This window comes from Lissotriton vulgaris, chromosome 6 (assembly GCF_964263255.1).
Source record: "Lissotriton vulgaris chromosome 6, aLisVul1.2, whole genome shotgun sequence".
Lineage (NCBI taxonomy): Eukaryota > Metazoa > Chordata > Amphibia > Caudata > Salamandridae > Lissotriton > Lissotriton vulgaris.
The window spans coordinates 913,213,739-913,231,460 of record NC_141694.1 but is presented as its reverse complement, the minus strand read 5'-3'; the positions used below and the strand labels follow the sequence as shown (position 1 = coordinate 913,231,460).

At 41.9% G+C, this 17,722-nt stretch overlaps 1 protein-coding gene across 1 annotated transcript in view; it reads right to left on the bottom strand.

Moving 5' to 3' along the window:
* The window catches only part of RGS7 (regulator of G protein signaling 7), a 2,226,031-nt gene that overhangs the window by 1,307,319 nt on the left and 900,990 nt on the right, over positions 1 to 17,722 (bottom strand). The window lies entirely within an intron of this gene.

Genomic DNA, 17,722 nt, shown 5'->3' with positions numbered 1-17,722 from the left:
AGAATAGTGCAGTGGTGTTCGTCTACTGTAGGGGATAGTGTTTTAGGGTTTAAAGAAGTGCAGTGGTGTTTATGTACTATAGAAGTTCATGCTGGGAGTAGTGTTTTAAGGTCAGGGTAGTGTAGTAGTGTTTGTGAAGTGTAGGGGTTGTGCTGGGGGTATGCATTAACATTACACTATAACCACCCAAAGCACAATTATCACTACTAATCACCAAATAATTCCAGGTGAAGTTATCAGCAGAATGCTAGGAAAACATTTATCAATATTAAATATTTCTAATTAAGAACATTTCAAATCATTACATGCAGTGTCCCACAAATGATATTACCACAACAGTAAGTCCCTCCAACTTACATTTAAAGTTGATAAACATGTTTCATGTGACAGACCCATAGGCCAAAGCTGCAGCTTCCACATGCTTCAACACCCTCCACATACTCAGCAAGACCTTCAAATAGACCCACCCCCCCGAATCAAGGAAGACCATTACCCAAGCACTCATCACCAGCAGGCTGGACTACAGGAACGCCCTCTATACAGGAATCAACAAATTTCTACTCCATAAACTTCAGACTGTCCAGAACACCACAGCCAGACTCATCCTCAGCATCCCACAACAAGACCACATTACCCAGCATAAACGAGCACTCTACTTGCTCCCCGTCGAAAAATGAGTGACCTTCAAGCTGCTCACACACATATATAAAGCCCTCCACAACACCGAACTGCAATACCTCAATCTCCTTCTATACCCCCAAAAGAAACTTCCACTCCGCTGACCGGGCCTTGGCCGAAATTCTCTGTATCCACAGAACCAGACAGGAGGCACACCCTTCTCCAACATCATGGCCAAGACCTGAAATGAACATCAGATGAACCCCCACACTGAAAGCATTCAGGAAGACCCATAAGACCTGGCTTTTTGAATCACCAATGCTGCACAAATCCCCCTCACATACTCCCCCAGCGCCTGTAAACCCTCACAGGTGAGTACTGCGCTCTATACATCCCTAATTGATTAATTGATATGCCACCACAGTGTGTGTTTGAGTGTTATCAACAGGCCCTGCCATTCGTTTAGTTGTCTGTACCTCTCAAGGGTAGTGAAATGAGCAGTACTGCCTTCTTTATTATACACAGAATCTCTGAGATTGGCTTGGTTTGGCTTCACCTCTGAGAGCTACTTTCAGAGTGCTGGTGAGCTACCAGTAGCTCCCGAGCTACTAGTTGGAGACCCCATGTATGTATAGAGAGGGGGAAATTGTAGTCCTGAAGCACAAATGTGAAGGTTATTACACAACTACATGCATAATACATAGCACTTTGAATCACCCAAATCCCTAACTCCTGGCTCACTGCATGAGTACATGCTTACTGACTGAATGATTACATTAATATAAGTAAAGACACTGGGTGAATTCTTAATTGGTTGATTTTTACTTTAGTGAATGAATTAATACATGGTACTGAAAAACTCATTTTGAAATTGCAACAGCAGTCACATTGTGTTTGCTGGAGTATATAGATAGTGACTGGGAAATTGTAGGCCTAAAGTACAAGTGTGTTGCTGGTTACACCACTACATGCATGCATAATGCACAGTAGTTTGAAGCAGTGCATACCCTAAAGCCTGGCATACTGCAAGAGTGTACGTACTTATGTAACTGCAAACACATCAACAAACCAAATCATTCTCTCTCAATTTTGCCAAATGGACACTGATTCATAGTGTGATTCTAGACAAATAACAGTAACCCTTGCAGTGTATAAAAAAAGATTAAAAATATTGGATAAACAAATGTATTAAAACTAGCAGTGATGGAATTAAATAAATTAATAGTTGGATATAAATTAGAATACTCAAAGTTTATTAGAGAGTATCTCTGGCATGGGATACAAGGAAAATAGGGGTTTAGGTTAATGAAGAATAATAAAAAAAGTTTTACAAAAAAAAGGAAGTTACTACAATGATAATTTGAAAAAATGTAATACTCGTATAAAAAAAGAAACCTATAGAAATGCTTTAATAAGAAAAACAAATTTAAATAAAGCATTTTAGAAATTATCCGAAAGTTAAAAAGTATGGAAAGAGGCACGTTTACATAAACACGTGACCCACTAAAACAGAGGAAATGAGAACACCTGTCAACTGAAAAACTTGACATGAAAGTGGGAGGAGCAATAAATTGATCCCATAGAGTGTTAAGTAACCAAAAAGTATATAAACCACACCCTTGGGAAAATTAGTTTCGTTTTAGAGAATTAATACGGGCCAAGAAACTACGAGCAAGGTAATGATTCTGGGCTGCAGAAGCATTTTGAGAATATCTTTCATTTCCTCAGAGGGAACATATTGTTAATGTATATTTAAAAATACATTAAACATTATCTTCCTTCTAGAGGAGTTGGATGAATTTCGACGGAGGAAGGAAAGAATATCGAAGAAAGGTAAATTATCTGAATGAGTATATGTTTGATATTTTTTTAAAAGAAAGCACAAAAATGTAAATGATTATAGAATGTGGAATGATTAAGTTTAAATGTAATATAATATCAAGTTGACGAAGCAACCATTACAAGAAATATAAGTTAATTAACAAATTACTACGTGCAAAGTAATAATTTGAAGCGAAACCATCATCTTGAATTTATCTTTCATTTCCACAGAGGGATCATATTGTTAATGTATATTTTAATTTATATATAACTGTATGATCCTTCAACTGGAGTTGAATGACTTTCAACAGAGGATTTCAAAACATTATAAATATTATTTTTTTTAGTATGCAAGTATTTCTTAATGATTGAAAAATGTAGTATAAATAAAGTATCGATGAAAAAACGAAATACTTTGGAATAAAAAAGAATACTCTTTATCTTCTACGGTGAAAATGGGCTACATGTATTTTTATTGAGTAGTGCTTTCTCCTATTTTCACTCATGAAGAACAGGAGGATTATCTTCGCAAGCACTTTTTTGAAAAAAATAATATAATTGTGGCTTCAAATGTTAATAATTCTTTACATTTTTAAAAATGATTGTTAAATGTAATATTGAAATGAAATGTACATAAAAAAAGAAAGATGAGGGAGTGTTTGTCGTAGCACTTCTATTCTGCTTTTTCTGAAAGTAAAAAAAGCCCAAACATTTAAATAAAAATGATGGGGCAACACTTATAAAATGTAAACATAAGGAATGAGTGCTTATGATAAAATAAAATAAATGTGGTCCAACACGTGATACCAATAATTGAAAAAAAGATTTTGCATTTCACCCATGTGATGAATATAAAAGACTCAATAAAAATATTATGAAAACTTGTGCATTTTTCTTTCAAGGATGGTTTAAAGAATTATACATTTAATGAAAGGACAAGGTACTCCACGCTACAGGAGAAAAGTCAGCACAATTATGCTAGAATAGAAAATAGAATAATATTTTTAAATACCGTCACAGTCAACAAACTCAGAAGCACAGTAGACAGTTTAAATTAAAAACACCCTACCACAACTGAGGGCATATTATCAAGGAGGGTTTGAAACGCATTGTAAAATAAAGTGCGTCACAAAATGGGCTACATACATGGTGAGGGTATTGTAACGTCACATAGAAAAAATAAGCCAATCAACATTAAGATCAGGAAGGTAGAGTTAACCACACAACAGTCAATCAAATGTTTTTCAAAAGCTGCGCAAGGAAACGGATTGGTCGGTAATACGTCTTCTTCACAACCATTGAAAAAGAGGTGTAGAAAGTTTCTGTTTTTAACATATGAGCAAATCAGATGACCTTCCAAGTACACGCAGCGAGAGGCAATTGTTACCCCTACACTAAAATGCACTTACCCTACAGATGCACCCCCCTGGACTTAGAATAGTAATTGTTACCCCTACACTAAACTGTACTTACCCTCCAGATGCACCCTGCTCTCTCTTTCAAAATCCAGACCAGATTTACAACACCCTTGCACCACTTTTGCGTCACTTTTCTCATCTTAAAAATATTGTGGGGAGCCAGCCCTACGATCCCCAACATTTTTTATAAGACGCGGGGGATACGGTCCCCAAGAATATTAGAAATTACTGATGAGGGCTATTTTTACGGAAAAATAAAAATCGCGCACCCAGCGCAGCTCTCAGTGCGGCCCCTGGTGTGCACGTGCTGGATGCACGACTCCTAATCTGTAGGGGGCACAATTCCAGCACCTTTGCTGCACAACTTCTACACGTTTGGGAGCCAACATTACTTTTCCACATGGTGAGCTACTAACATGCAGCTCCCCATGTGGAAAAGGAATCTCATTTACATTTTGAAAGAGAGAACAGGTTTCCTTGCAATGGGAGGGCGGGATAGACACCCCGGGACACTGCAGGAACCCGCCCTCCCACAATGCATAAAGCCCCGAGGAGTGGTGGTCCCCAGGACTTTGGAGACCTTACAGCCCCCCAACAATTTTTATTTAAGCCCCGGGAAGTAACCGGGCTCTCGAGTGCTCCAAGAGGGGGGCCACGCAGTCCCCAACCCCAATACATAAAGCCTCAGGGGTGGTGGTCCCTGCGGCTTTGAGGACCTTTGACCCCTCCCCGGACCATTTTATTCTTTTTAGCCCCAGGGGGTGACAATCCCCAAGGCTGGGGGGTCCCTCTGGGCCCCACATAAAATTTAAAAAATTTGCCCCCAGTATTTAACCCCCGGGACTAATTATTAAAAAAACCTGTTTTATTTTAAATATTTTACGCCACAGTCAGCACACCCTACATGCACCAGCCGGGTTTAAAAAAAAAGAAAACATGTGGGCCCTGGGGTCCTTCTGGGACCCCCTAAGCAGGTCTAGATGATAAAATTATTTCTACCCTGCCCCTTTCTCCGTTTTGCACACAAATTCCACTGACTTCCTCAGCCTCGCTTCTACCGAGGCACAAAATGGCTGCCAACAATTCCTGGTTTCGAATGTTTACAACCACTTGACAACCAATCAGCATTCAGCGTGTGATCGGGACGGTGCGCTTACGGTACGATGACAATCCCTGCACACTCCGCGGATCCACCGCGCCCATAGATATAGAAATGACTTTAACTATAATTTTCTCAGGAACTACTGAATAGATGGACACCGTATACGCAAAAGGCACAAGTTAGAACTGAGGACTATCTCTTTGGCAAATTTGGCATAATTCTGTTCAGCCGTTCAAGCTGTAGGTGTGGCTAAAGGTCCTATGGGAAATTGCATGGGGAAAACACGTTTTGGGACCCCCCTTTTTTGTACGCCCCCACTTGACGAATCACCCCGAAACTTCCAGGGTAGGAGCGGACCAAAGCTGGCCAAAAGTTTGGAAAATTTTGCAAAGATTCATCAATCAGCGCCAAAGTTATTGGGAATAGAAATAGGTCTTAACTATAACTACCTACTGGCGACCGCCAATAGGTAATATATATATATTTCTCCAACTCCACTGCCTTTTCAAAAAACGCTTAACGTAGATGAAAGCAGGCATGGACCACAATTTATTTATCCGTCGTCGGCCATAACGCATTTCGGTCCAGCCGGACCTTGATCACATGACGAGATATATATATATATATATATTCACCGAAAAAATCATAGGTTATAGACCATATATAGTTAGGGATTAGCATTTACAAAACCTTATTTTACTCACACAAAACCATTGAAATTCGCATATATAGTTAGTTGCAGTAACTATATATTGCGCACCCGCAATCCACTGCTGATGATGTCACATATTACATCATTCATGACATGGTCAGTGACATCACTGATGACATCACTGATGACATCTCAAATGACATCACTGATGACATCACTGATGACATCATCCAGAGACTGTGTTTCTGTAAAGTTTAAATATGTTTTACATATTGAAGAATGAGTGGATGTATAAGTGTCTGGATGAAGGATTTAGTAGGTGCGTGACTGACTGTATGAGTGAGTGATTAAATGCGTCTTACTGAATGCATGGGTTAGTGACTAAACTGTCTAAATGTTGGCACCATTATGTCTGTTGTTGTGCAAGCTGCTGCATGTGTTTATTATTAACTATATGAGTGGCTATATGGGTTATTGATTAGTTGCCCAAGTATTTGTATGGGAGACTGAGTGTGTGTGTGAGTGCTTGAAAGTTGTGTGACTCTGTGTAGATCAAGGTGTACTTGTATCAGTGATTGTAAAAGAGAGTAAGTATGTGTTAGTATATGCTTGAATAAGTAAGGTGTTGTGTGTATAACTGTATAGTTGAAGAAATGGAAGTGTGATTAATTCTTTGCATATCTGACTAGATGTGTGAGTAACTACATGGATGAGTGGCAGAGTGTGAGTGTCTGTATAGGTGTATGAGTGCATATGATAGTGTTGTATTGATGAGTGACTGTATGTATGAGTGATTCTATGGGTGAATGAGTGACTGAGTGTGTAGACCTAGGAATCAGTGTGTGCGTATGTAGTAACTGGTAGTGGTGTGTCAATGGTTTCAAGAATGGTAGTCTGTATTTAACACTGGGTGTTTCTTAGGTTATATTAGAGTGTAAAGATGTGCATCGTATTATCACATGAATGATATCGTCAGTGATGTGATCAGTGATGTCAATTGAGATGTCATCAGTGATGTCATCAGTGATGTCATTTGAGATGTCATCAGTGATGTCATCAGTGATGTCACTGACCATGTCATGAATGATGTAATATGTGACATCATCAGCAGTGGATTGCGGGTGCGCGATATATAGTTACTGCAACTAACTATATATGCGAATTTCAATGGTTTTGTGTGAGTAAAATAAGGTTTTGTAAATGCTAATCCCTAACTATATATGGTCTATAACCTATGGTTTTTTCAGTGAATTTTCAAGGTTTTGTAAATGCTAATTCCTAACTATATATGGTCTATAACCTATGGTTTTTTCAGTGAATTTCAATGGTTTTTTAATAGCAAATATCAAAAGCTGTAAAATGTATTCTTATTTTATTGGAAAAATATATTTTATATGTTTTTAATATAATTTTTTTATGTATATATTTTTTTATTTTTTTTGTTTCGCTACCGGTCCGCGCTCTGGGTAGCTTCCCGTTAGCTCAATTTGGTGCCGCGACCCGGTCCGCGAACCGGTAAACGTTCCGTTAGCGCAACTGCCGCGTTCGAAAACAACATTGTGACGCATCGCGTAAGCACGAAGTATCGCGTTGCCGCGTAATGCGTCATATGACGCGCCGCGTTAGCGCACCCGGAAGTGCTCCGGAGCGCGAACCCCCGGAAGCGATCCGGGGCGCGGCGCGGAGCGCGTAACGTAAGCGTAACAGGTCATGTGACTTGTTAATAAAACTTTTCATTGGTTCATTTCACTTTTGGTTTCCTAATGCTGTAAGGCTAGGTCATGTGACCTAAAAAGAACACTTTTCATTGGTTTAGAACTATTTTTTTTCCCAAATGATGAAAGGCCCCACCTTTTTTCTCACTCTGACTTTCAACTTTCTGAGAGGAAGACCTATTTTGATTCTTAAGAAATGGCTTCATTAGTAGCTGCAGCTGGTGCACCCCCACCACCACCACCACCACCTCCTAGGAAGAGAGGACCACCTCCTCAGGTTATCCTTCAGCAAGAGGAGGAAGAAGAGGAAGAAGAGGAAGAGGAGCAAGGGAGGAGGGAGTTTTTGGAAGAAGAGCCGAGGAGGTCCCATGTGAAAGAAAATTACATCTGGCAATTTTTCACTTTTCCCCGGGGCCAAAAAAAGGTAAATGCCCGCTACGTTACCTGCCTCATCTGCAAAAAAGATCTGTCCAGAGGGACTGATAAGAAATACAGCTATGGCAATTACACCATGCAGCAGCACATGGAGAGGTGGCACCCTATAAATTATAGTGCTGCGCAGGTACGTGACCTGCAGGATAACCCCCCTCCTGTGGCCAGGACAGCAAATGAAGAGGCAGTGACGGTACCAGAGGCGAGGGAGACGGTCCCAAATATTCAGCTGAAGTTTGGGAATGTGAAGCACGTGTGCATTTTTTGCGGCCAATTGATTTGCTACAGGGAGAGTAGCATACATTTAATCAACACAGCTATTGACAATCACAAATGTCCAAAACGCCCCAGAAAATAAATTATCTTTTTTTTTGTTGCTCCTGTTGAGCCCTTTATAATGAATCATTTTCGTTCCCCCCCCAAAAAAACAAAAAAATATAAAACCGTTCAAAAAATACAAAAAAAGTAAAAAAATGTTCAGAAAAGTCATAAAAAAAATATAAAACAACAAAAATAAAAAATAAAAAAGTTATTTTCAGAACTACCTCTCCTTTATAAGAAATTGCTAGAATGTTTAGCACTCTGGCAACCTCTATTTCTTTTGATTCACTTCCCGGTTCGCGCACCGGTACGCGAACCGGAAGCGAACCAGAACATTTTTTATTTTTTTTTAAAAGAAGAGTAAGTATAAGGGAAGTAAACAGAGAGTAATGTTAAAAGAAAGACAGCTAGAGGGAGTAACACAACGATACTGTTTAATAGATCTATTTACCGAAGAAAAGATGTAAGAGGGTATAATTGTGAAAAACAAAATAGATAAGGAAGTGAAAGAAAAAAAGGAGAGTAGAAGAATAATAAACAAGAGTTTCTTAGAGAATGTGAGTGAATGTTCAAATTAAGAAGAAATACAGTAAAGGATGTAGAATGAGAGGTAGGGATAGAACCGGACTAAAAGAACAATCCTGAGGGAAAGTGTTAAGAAAACACCCTAACTTTATGTTTTCAGCAATCAAAATCCACCAATCACTGCTACTGAATCATTAGCACTCAAACTCCACAGTTTTTTTTTCTTTACAAACTCCTACTGTTTCAACTGCCATTTCATTCCCACACTTCATCTGACTGCACCAGAACCTTCTCTCACCATGTATTCTGTCTGGATTATTGGACATAGCTACATCCACTGGGCTCACAGGTATGCTGATAACAGAAATTTACACAACCTCAATTTACAAAATGTGGAAATCAAATGGATTGGGCAGAGAGGATTGAGATGTCACCAATTGATACCATTGGTGAAAACCTTTTTGCATTTGCCAAACCCTGACCTCATAATAGTGCACTGTGGAGGAAATGATTTGGGCACTTTGACTGGGGTAGGTCTGGAAATGCTCTTAAAGGACACCTTTGAGCAATTAATGGCACTTTTTCCTCAAACTGCCTTGGCATATTCCAATATATGCCAAAGACAGAAATGGAGGTGGTCCAATCAAATTTGTCCACAAATTGAGAAAGCGAGGAAGCATGTAAATAAGTCTGTTTCAGCTTATATGAGAGACCATGGAATGGGCGCCATCTACAACAATTACTTGCGTTACTACATGCAAGATATCTACAGAGGAGATGGTGTGCACTTCTCAGATGAGCGAAACAGAGTTTTCATACAAAATTTAAGACTGTGTATTGGTACCTACTTATAAGTACCTTGAACTTACACAGAACCCAAAAGCTCTTTTCAGAGCTACCTTAACTATAATTACTCTTTTAAAATTTCGAATGTACCTTTTTTCACTAATTTTCACTTATGTCCGCTTCCCGGTTCGCTACCTGGTTCGCGTACCGGCAGCTAACCGCGCGAAAAATTCAAAATTATTTTTTTTTCCAACATATATGAGCCTCCTCAGCCACCCTCAGAAAACCTAGGGGGTCAGGATACGTCTCCCGTGCCCCCTTATACCCATTTCCCACATTGTTTTTCCTCCATCTTGTGATTAAATTCGACCGAAACACAAAATGGCGAACTCCCGTTACGCTACCGGTGGGCGACCCGGTTCGCGTACCGGGAAGCGCTTCTACCGCGAAAAATCAAATTTTTATTTGCCCCACGGGACCCTTTAATAACCCCCACATCATTCCTAGGGGATCAGGAGGGGTCTACCTTGCCCCCTTACATTAAATTCCCCCTTCGTTTTTCTTCTCCTCTTGTCTCTCGATCCTACCGATAGACAAGATGGCGGCCGTTCTGGACTGTTTAGAATGTTGACAGACACCGGAGAGCCAATCAGCTTCACTTCGCGAAGTTCCGTTACGCGTCAGGTACGCGAACCGGGGCGCTTACCGGAGCGCTGTTACAGATATATCTGTTTTTTAAAACGTTAATTTCTCAAAATCCACTGGAGCACATATATTGAGACATAGCAAAGGCACGTCGGGCAAACCATATCTACAATTTTGCCAAGTTTCGTGTAAATCCATTCAGCCGTTCGAGCTAAAAGTGAGTCCAACCGCCCTATGGAAATTAACATGGGAAAAATGCGTTTTGGGACCCCCCTTTTTTCTCGGCCCCCCCTTGACGAAACCCCCCCAAATTTTCAGGGGCTGCTCAGAAACAAAATGTGCAATTTTCCTTAAAATTTCTGCCAATTCCGTCCACAAACGCCAAATTTATTAGACATAGAATTTTCAGAAATCCCATAGAGAAAAAATCCTAACTATATATACCTACTGGCTATCGCCAGTAGGTAATATATATATATATATATATATATATATATACATATATATATATATATATATATATATATATATATATATATATATATATATATATATATATATATATATATATATATATATATATATATATATATATATATAAAATCATACAATGGACCTAATTTACAAGGCCCAGAACAGCACTTTTGCGAAGCCGGAGCATCACTTTTTTGACACTCCGGTGGCGCAATGTGCCACACCATATATACAAGGCCACGCAATGCCACTGTGCTTGCCTTTTCATGGCCTTGTAAATATGTGCCCCTTTCATGCAGAACACTGCGTGAAAGGGACACTGCTGTGGGTGTTCCCATTCAACACCCATGGAATATGAAGCATTCCCAGATTTACAAGGAACTATAAGCCTGGGAATTAATCAGATTCTAATGTCACCCCAGGGGTGGTGCTAGGGAAGCGCAACCACGAGAAATATCCTTATGTCTCCTTGTTTTTTCCTTTTTCTATGTGTGATTCATTCTGCAGCCACATAGAAAGAGGAAAACACCTCTCATGATTGTTTTGGAAGTGACACCTTTCTGCACAACAACAGTCATCCCTACAACGCAGACACCCTTGCACCATAGTGCAAGGGTGCCTGCATTAGTACATGGCAGCCCATTGTCCGCCAGCACTTGGGAAAATGACAAGGATGTGCTGTATCTCATAGATGCAGCACATTCCTGCCCTTTTCTTTTGATGCAGGGTAGCATAGCAAAATTCTGTGGGGCGCTGCCCTGCACCAAAACCTCGTAAATGAGGACTGTTGGACTTGGCCCTTTTGGCAGGTTCACTCCGAAACTTTTTGCATTTGCTTAGCCTGTTTCTGTAACCTAGTGTTGGTGATTTTAAGCCTCTGCGCACTTTTTCACTGTGGTCCAGTGTAAAGTGCGCGCACTCTCTGTGTATGTGTGGTGAGAGTGGCCTGCCCTCCCATAGGAATGCATAGAAAATATGTGTGTCCATGGTAGTTCCTGATGTGTGGGGAGTGCAGAGTCGAGTTTGGTATGTGCGAACTCGTGAGATTAAATGCTGCGCGATTATGTGCACGGATTTATGGTGTCTAGTGGGGAAGTGCCACTTCTAGAAGTTGGCATGTCTGTGCAGTAAATGTGAATTGACTGTCTGGCTTGTGATTGGCTGGAGCTGGCTGGTGTGCCTGGCTCCAGGAGTCAGGATGCATCTGACCCGGTGGTGAATGGAGAGATCTGCATGTTGATGGAAAGGAGGAGTGCACCTGGAACCTGCAGAGGGCTGGGCCGTCCCTCCACAATGCTGGCTCCACCCCCTGCGGTGTGTCTGATGTCCCTGACCCATCCTGTGAATAGGAAGATGGGCTGAGCAAAACAAAGTGCTCCAGAACCAGTTGCCTCTGGTTTGCCCCTTGCCTGCACCTTTGTAGACAAAGGATTCCTGTGTATAAAAAGGGGCTGTGACCCCATGAAAATGTTTCTTGTTTTCCAACTTGAATCTACCAGGGGCGTGCTGCTGCTGGGGCCCAGGGGAAGGCTTGCCTCCCTGGGCCCTGCCCAGCCCCTGGATTGCTAGAGGACTTCTTTCTGGGGCCCTTCTGCCTGGCCCGAGGATGGGTGGGAGACTTTTTCCTTGCCCTGGAAAACTTTTCCTGTGTTTCCCTGCTTGTTGCTGGGACCCTTTGCCTTAAGGGGCCATTTCTGGGACCTTTGGGGGTTGTTGTGCTCCCCAGTGCCTCATGAGCGCTTTATTTTAAATTGCCCTGTTATTGAGGGAGTCTACCCCTCATTACTGCATCTGTTGATGGCAGCGCGGGTGCCGGGTGCCACTCCGTTTATGGGAGCCTTAGCGGGTGCCCACCCAGCTTCTACTTTCGTTTCTCTCACCGAGGGAGCCTACCCTTCGTTATTTCCCCCGGAAAGAGATGCCGCCGCCATGGCAAAACCGGTAGTCAGGTGGCCGGACGCTTGAGGTGGGGCGAGACTTCTGCTTCCTGCAAGGAAGTCCCGCTCCCCGCCCGAGATGCGGCCCACAAGTCCCGGACCCGAGGAGAGGGGGACCGGGGGAAGCCTGGCGCCTACGCATGTGGGGCTCTCATGACTGAGGGAGAGCCCCGCAGGCGCCAGAGAATGCCCATGGAAGGAGAGGGGGCCCTAGGCACATTGCCAGTGCCTGCCCCCGCCGCATCTGAGGAGGAGAGCGCCGCGCCGGGAGGAGAGCGCCACGCCCAGCCCCGGGAAGCACCGGTGAGTGGGGCTCCATGACGCCTGGGGCCAGTCAAGGTCCCTGGCCTGTGTTGTTACTCAAGCATCCCCGTCTTGCAGCGGGCCGCTCCTACATTTGGGGGCATGCTGTCTAAGAGGCTGAGGTGGTCCCCCCACCCCCATTAGTTTTCCGAGCCTGAATGGCTCCACCAAGGGACAGCTTCTGTTTCAAAGGCCCCGTTGGGGTCCCGAGGTCCCGGGGGCCCGTGTTCCCCTAGAGTTCATGAGTGGCTCCACCGATGGGGGGCCATGTTCATTTGGAAGGCCCCAGATGGACACGTATTGAGCCCCTTTGCTCCAACCTTTTTGGGTGCATACCTAGTTAAGGAGCCAGAGGGTTCCAGTGGGCCATGTGTGTCTTTTAGAGCCTAGGTGGCTCCAAGATTTAGCACCATCATTTCCAGAGCCAGAGGGCTCCAACCTGTGGCGCAGTTTGTTCCAAGGGCCAGTGAGAGCCCATGCCGCAGTTTACAGATCCCAGCTGTCCAGCAAGTAGTGGGCAGCTGCACCGTTTAGGTCTTTCTCTCTAGGGGACATGTTCTTGGTGAACCCAGGAGTGAGATGCACTCCCTTCGCCCCTACCTTGGCCTTCCACAGCTGCGCAGCACTTAGTACCAGCTGCAGCGTTTAGGCCCTGTTCTTGTTCTCAGCTGCCCAGCAAGTAGTGGGCAGCAGCAACGTTTAGGTTTGCGCAGATGGCGCACCCCTAACTGGCGCTGCATTGGCAGCGCGCCCTGACATTCTGGACACAGGGCATTTGAGCCCCTTCTTGAGATGGCCAGTTGGCCAGGGGGCTGGTATGTGGATAGGGCGCAAGGCCCTAATGTGATTGATGTGCTCTAAATGTGGTGCTAGGAAATGTATTGTGTAAAGTATGTTTTTCACACCCTGTATCTGATACCTCTAGATATGGTTTCGACTTATGAGGTTGTTTTACCGATTTAGGTTTGTGTTAGTGAGATTGTGTTTCGCCCTGTGATTTACGCCCCTAATGTGAGTTATACTTAGGAGGTAGGGTCTAATGTGTTTCGACTAGTGAAAGATTGCATAATGTGTTTATGCTGGGGAGGTTGGCGCAGGATATAATTTGCGCCTGATGTGACTGTGCATAATGTAATTTATGTTACAGGTTGAGGTGGAGTACAGTGATTACCAGTAGTTACTGGTTGTAGGTTTATGATCTATTTTTACTTGTACCAATTTCTGCTAAGTGTTGATCCTGACAGTGGCCCACGTGGCCCTGTCCTGTGTAAATAATCCCTTGTGAATATTGCCTGTGCCAGTGGGCACAATGTATATTGTGTGGTTACTATCTGATGTGTTATGAGAATACAAAGGCTATTTTTTATATAACCTTGTGTGGAGTTCCTTTTGTAGTGTGACTGGGATGTTGTTGCTGTGTGCGTGCGCAAATGCTCTACACATTGCCTCCGGGATAAGCCTGACTGCTCGTGCCAAGCTACCAGGGGGTGAGCAGGGGTTATCTTGGCGTGTGATTCCCTTGTCCTGACTAGAGTGGTGGTTTCTTCCTGGCTTTGGCACAAGCCTTAGCCAACCAGAAATCCCAGTTCTAACAAGGACCAATATGTGCAAACAAAGACACTGTGGACACCTCCCAGGTTTAAATATAATCTCTATAGTCGGAGAGGGGGTAAGCATCTGTTTGTATTCAATATTTCCTTGTGTATTTTTATTTTACTTCATCCTTAGTAGACAAAGTCATCAGATTCTAATGTATGAATGTTACTCTTCAAAATTCTGACTGGACCATGAAAAACAATTGTTATTGTTCTTCTGAGTAAGTTATTTTGTCTTTCAATGGTTAGAAAAAATATTTCAATTTTGAAGTATTTGTAAATATTTGCAGATTCTGATTCTCATGAATCAGTAACTGTCATCTGCATCACGTAATTCATCTTGCACATCTAAGTGAGATATAGGTGCTCAAAATATTTTGGATTCATACCCTCTTAACTACATGGAAGAGTCATTAGTAACAGGTAATACAAACTTATTTCCAGACATGGCTATAAGTTATTATGATTTGCACTATTTCTTTGGGACAAAATCGTCAAGCGTTGAAACGCTTTATTTTTACTTCTATATATCTGTATATGTGTGCACACATTCATTCTAAATATCCTGATAGTGTGGAAAAATGCCTCAAACAACACAAGAGGATAAAGCAGTACCAATTGTTCACTTTAATACATTTTTAGGCATACCCCTGAGGATTTTTGTGTCTCCTCTAAAATTAACAAAGCTGAGGAAAATCAAAGATGTATGTGACTTTTAGATGTTTATGAATTGTCTTCTTAGTGCCTTCATTGACATTTTCTAAAGAACTTATTTCAAGCTGGAATTAAAAAAAGCATCAGTACATTAAGAGCGGGACACCAGATAGAGGGGCGTATTGCCAAGTTGCTAGTGCCACCTGAGCGTCCCTTTTTTTGACTGTCCGGTGGGGCAGGCCTCTCAGTCATATCTAAGAAGTGTGGCCTTGAAAGGCCTCATAGATCTAGCATAAGGCAAAGCAAAGCACATGGGGAAAAGACATGAACGCACATTATATAATAAATGTGGTGCTTTCCTGCCCTTTCACATTGGCGTAGGGCAGGGCAGCATGAAGACTGGCGGAGCTGCCCTATGACAATTTCTCATAAATGAGGCCCTAGATTCTTTAAAAAGTAGTCATTACATTTCGGTGTAGGATTGCAAAGGAATGTCTTTCAAAAGTCTACTATCCTCCGCCAAATCTCTTAAAAGTGCGGCATAAACAGATGACAGTTCTGACAGATTTGTAATATTGGGATAGTTTTCCTTAGGGTTTTTCTAATCGGAAAGCTTAAGCTGCGCAAATTGAAAAAGTTATTCAGAATGTCAGCATTGTGAATTCTTACTAACTGTAATTAAAAGTAGTTGGTAAATGGGTAGTCATCTTTACTTGTGACTTGCAAGGAAACATTGAGAGATGGATTTTACTGGGCGAGTGGTAACTGCAGGCCTTAGAGAGAGAAAACAGCAATATCAAGGTCTCCACTGAGGATCCTTTCACATTGAGTCATATCCTGTTTAAATTTACAGCCTCATTCCATCGAGGGGAGAATGTGAATGTAGGGATAAAGATCTGCTGTCCCTTGTAGACTTGGATCCCTGTGCTTAAAGGTTTTTCAAAGAAATCCTTCCTTGCATATATTAAAATGGTAAGATTTCTATTAATCGTTGGGAATGGCTTTTTGTTCATTGCTGGATTAGTATATCTGACACAACACAAACAAATAGCTATGGAATCTCACAACAGAAGAAGGGATAAATGGATGGTAGTGGCAGTACACTTATAATATTGATTTTAAAGTCAGTCAATATTATTTAATGTTGTCGCTTCTTCTTATGGAATACTCATGTTTGCAGTTTGTGCCCATAAATCAAGAGTTCACTAACATTTAAGCCATATTGGCTTAGGAGACAGGGAACTCCCTGCTTGGTATTGACCAGGAGACATACATAGAGGTTGAGAGGTAAAGTTGAAGATCCTAAATCTCCTCATAAATACTTGCATGTTAATGACCCCGCTCTCGGCACATATTGCTATTTTGAAACAGTCACTTCAGGCAGGTGGTTGTTTACAGTTGTAAAAGAATTCAGGAGAGGCACTGTATTCTCCTTTGCAGCAGAGTTTTGATGATGTCAGTCACAAAGGCCAGAAGCAGGAGTTATGTTGTTGCCTAGGGTATGTTCTGTTTTCAAAGTATGGGATTGACTGAGTTGTCAGGTGGATTTCTCCTCTGTTGTGCACAGTAAATCATGTCCACTACTCAGTTGTAAGAACTCCAAACACACTACTAACTCGTCCCTCACTCCCACAGTCCCCCTATCAAAATCCACACTAGATGGTTGGGGGGAAGATGCAGTGGCTGCTCTTGGTGTCTGGCATCATCCACTGTGGCTAAGAAAAGTAGTACAGCTGTCACTCAGACATAGAACATCCTTAAACACAAACACTGTTAGCAGAGAGTAGAAAGAGGACCCCAACCCCTGTCGGCTTCCTATAAAAGTAATTTACTTGTCCAGGGAGAACAGCCCAGTGCCAATCTTGAGCAATCGTAATGCACAAGTCCAATAATGGCTGGTGTGCCAATTCCCAAAATAACATGAAACTTTTCTGTCATCAATAACGAAAGATTAGACTAGGATACTGTGCTTCAAAAGACAGGAGACGTAAACTGTAATTGAACGGTTTGCCAAGTGATAACGCGACCTGTAAATACAGCTGAGGAGGCTTACATTAATGCATTACTATGTACCATACAACAAAAGTCTCAACTGAAGGATCAGGTATGGATCACATGTAATTTTCACCCAGAGAAAGATCATGCCAAGGAACATTACCTGTGATTTTCCCTCACATTCCGACTTAGCCTTTTAAAGCAGACAATTCAAACATTGGTCCTGGAGAGCAGGAATAATTTCATATTTACAAAATAAATATCTTGGACGAATTAAAATGCAATAGACTGGATTCACAAAGCTATATTCAAGTTTCAGTTACAAGTTCGAATAGCCTTTTTATTGGTGCACAATCATTTTTGACTTAAAAAAACACCTGGGTTTGTAGGATGCATAGGAAAGTAATACTCCCAAAATCAATGGAGGTTTAGGAAAGGGTTTCCCCTCAAGAAAAAAGAGAAAGAGTTGAAAAGTGCATTCGTATGATTTAACTATTTTTGCAGGAGCAGGCAAAAACAATGTGGGCCTGATTCACGAAGGTAAATTTAATTGTAAATGTAAAGGTATTATTTATAACCAAACTTTACTTTTTTACACCTGCCAGGAATTCACAAAGAAAGAAATATGGTTTTACAAGTGCAGACATCCCTGCCATGAGTGCAGAGAAATCGACACTTGTAAAGGGGCTTTCAAACGTTTTGTTGATCCTAGAAGTCTGGAAAATCACC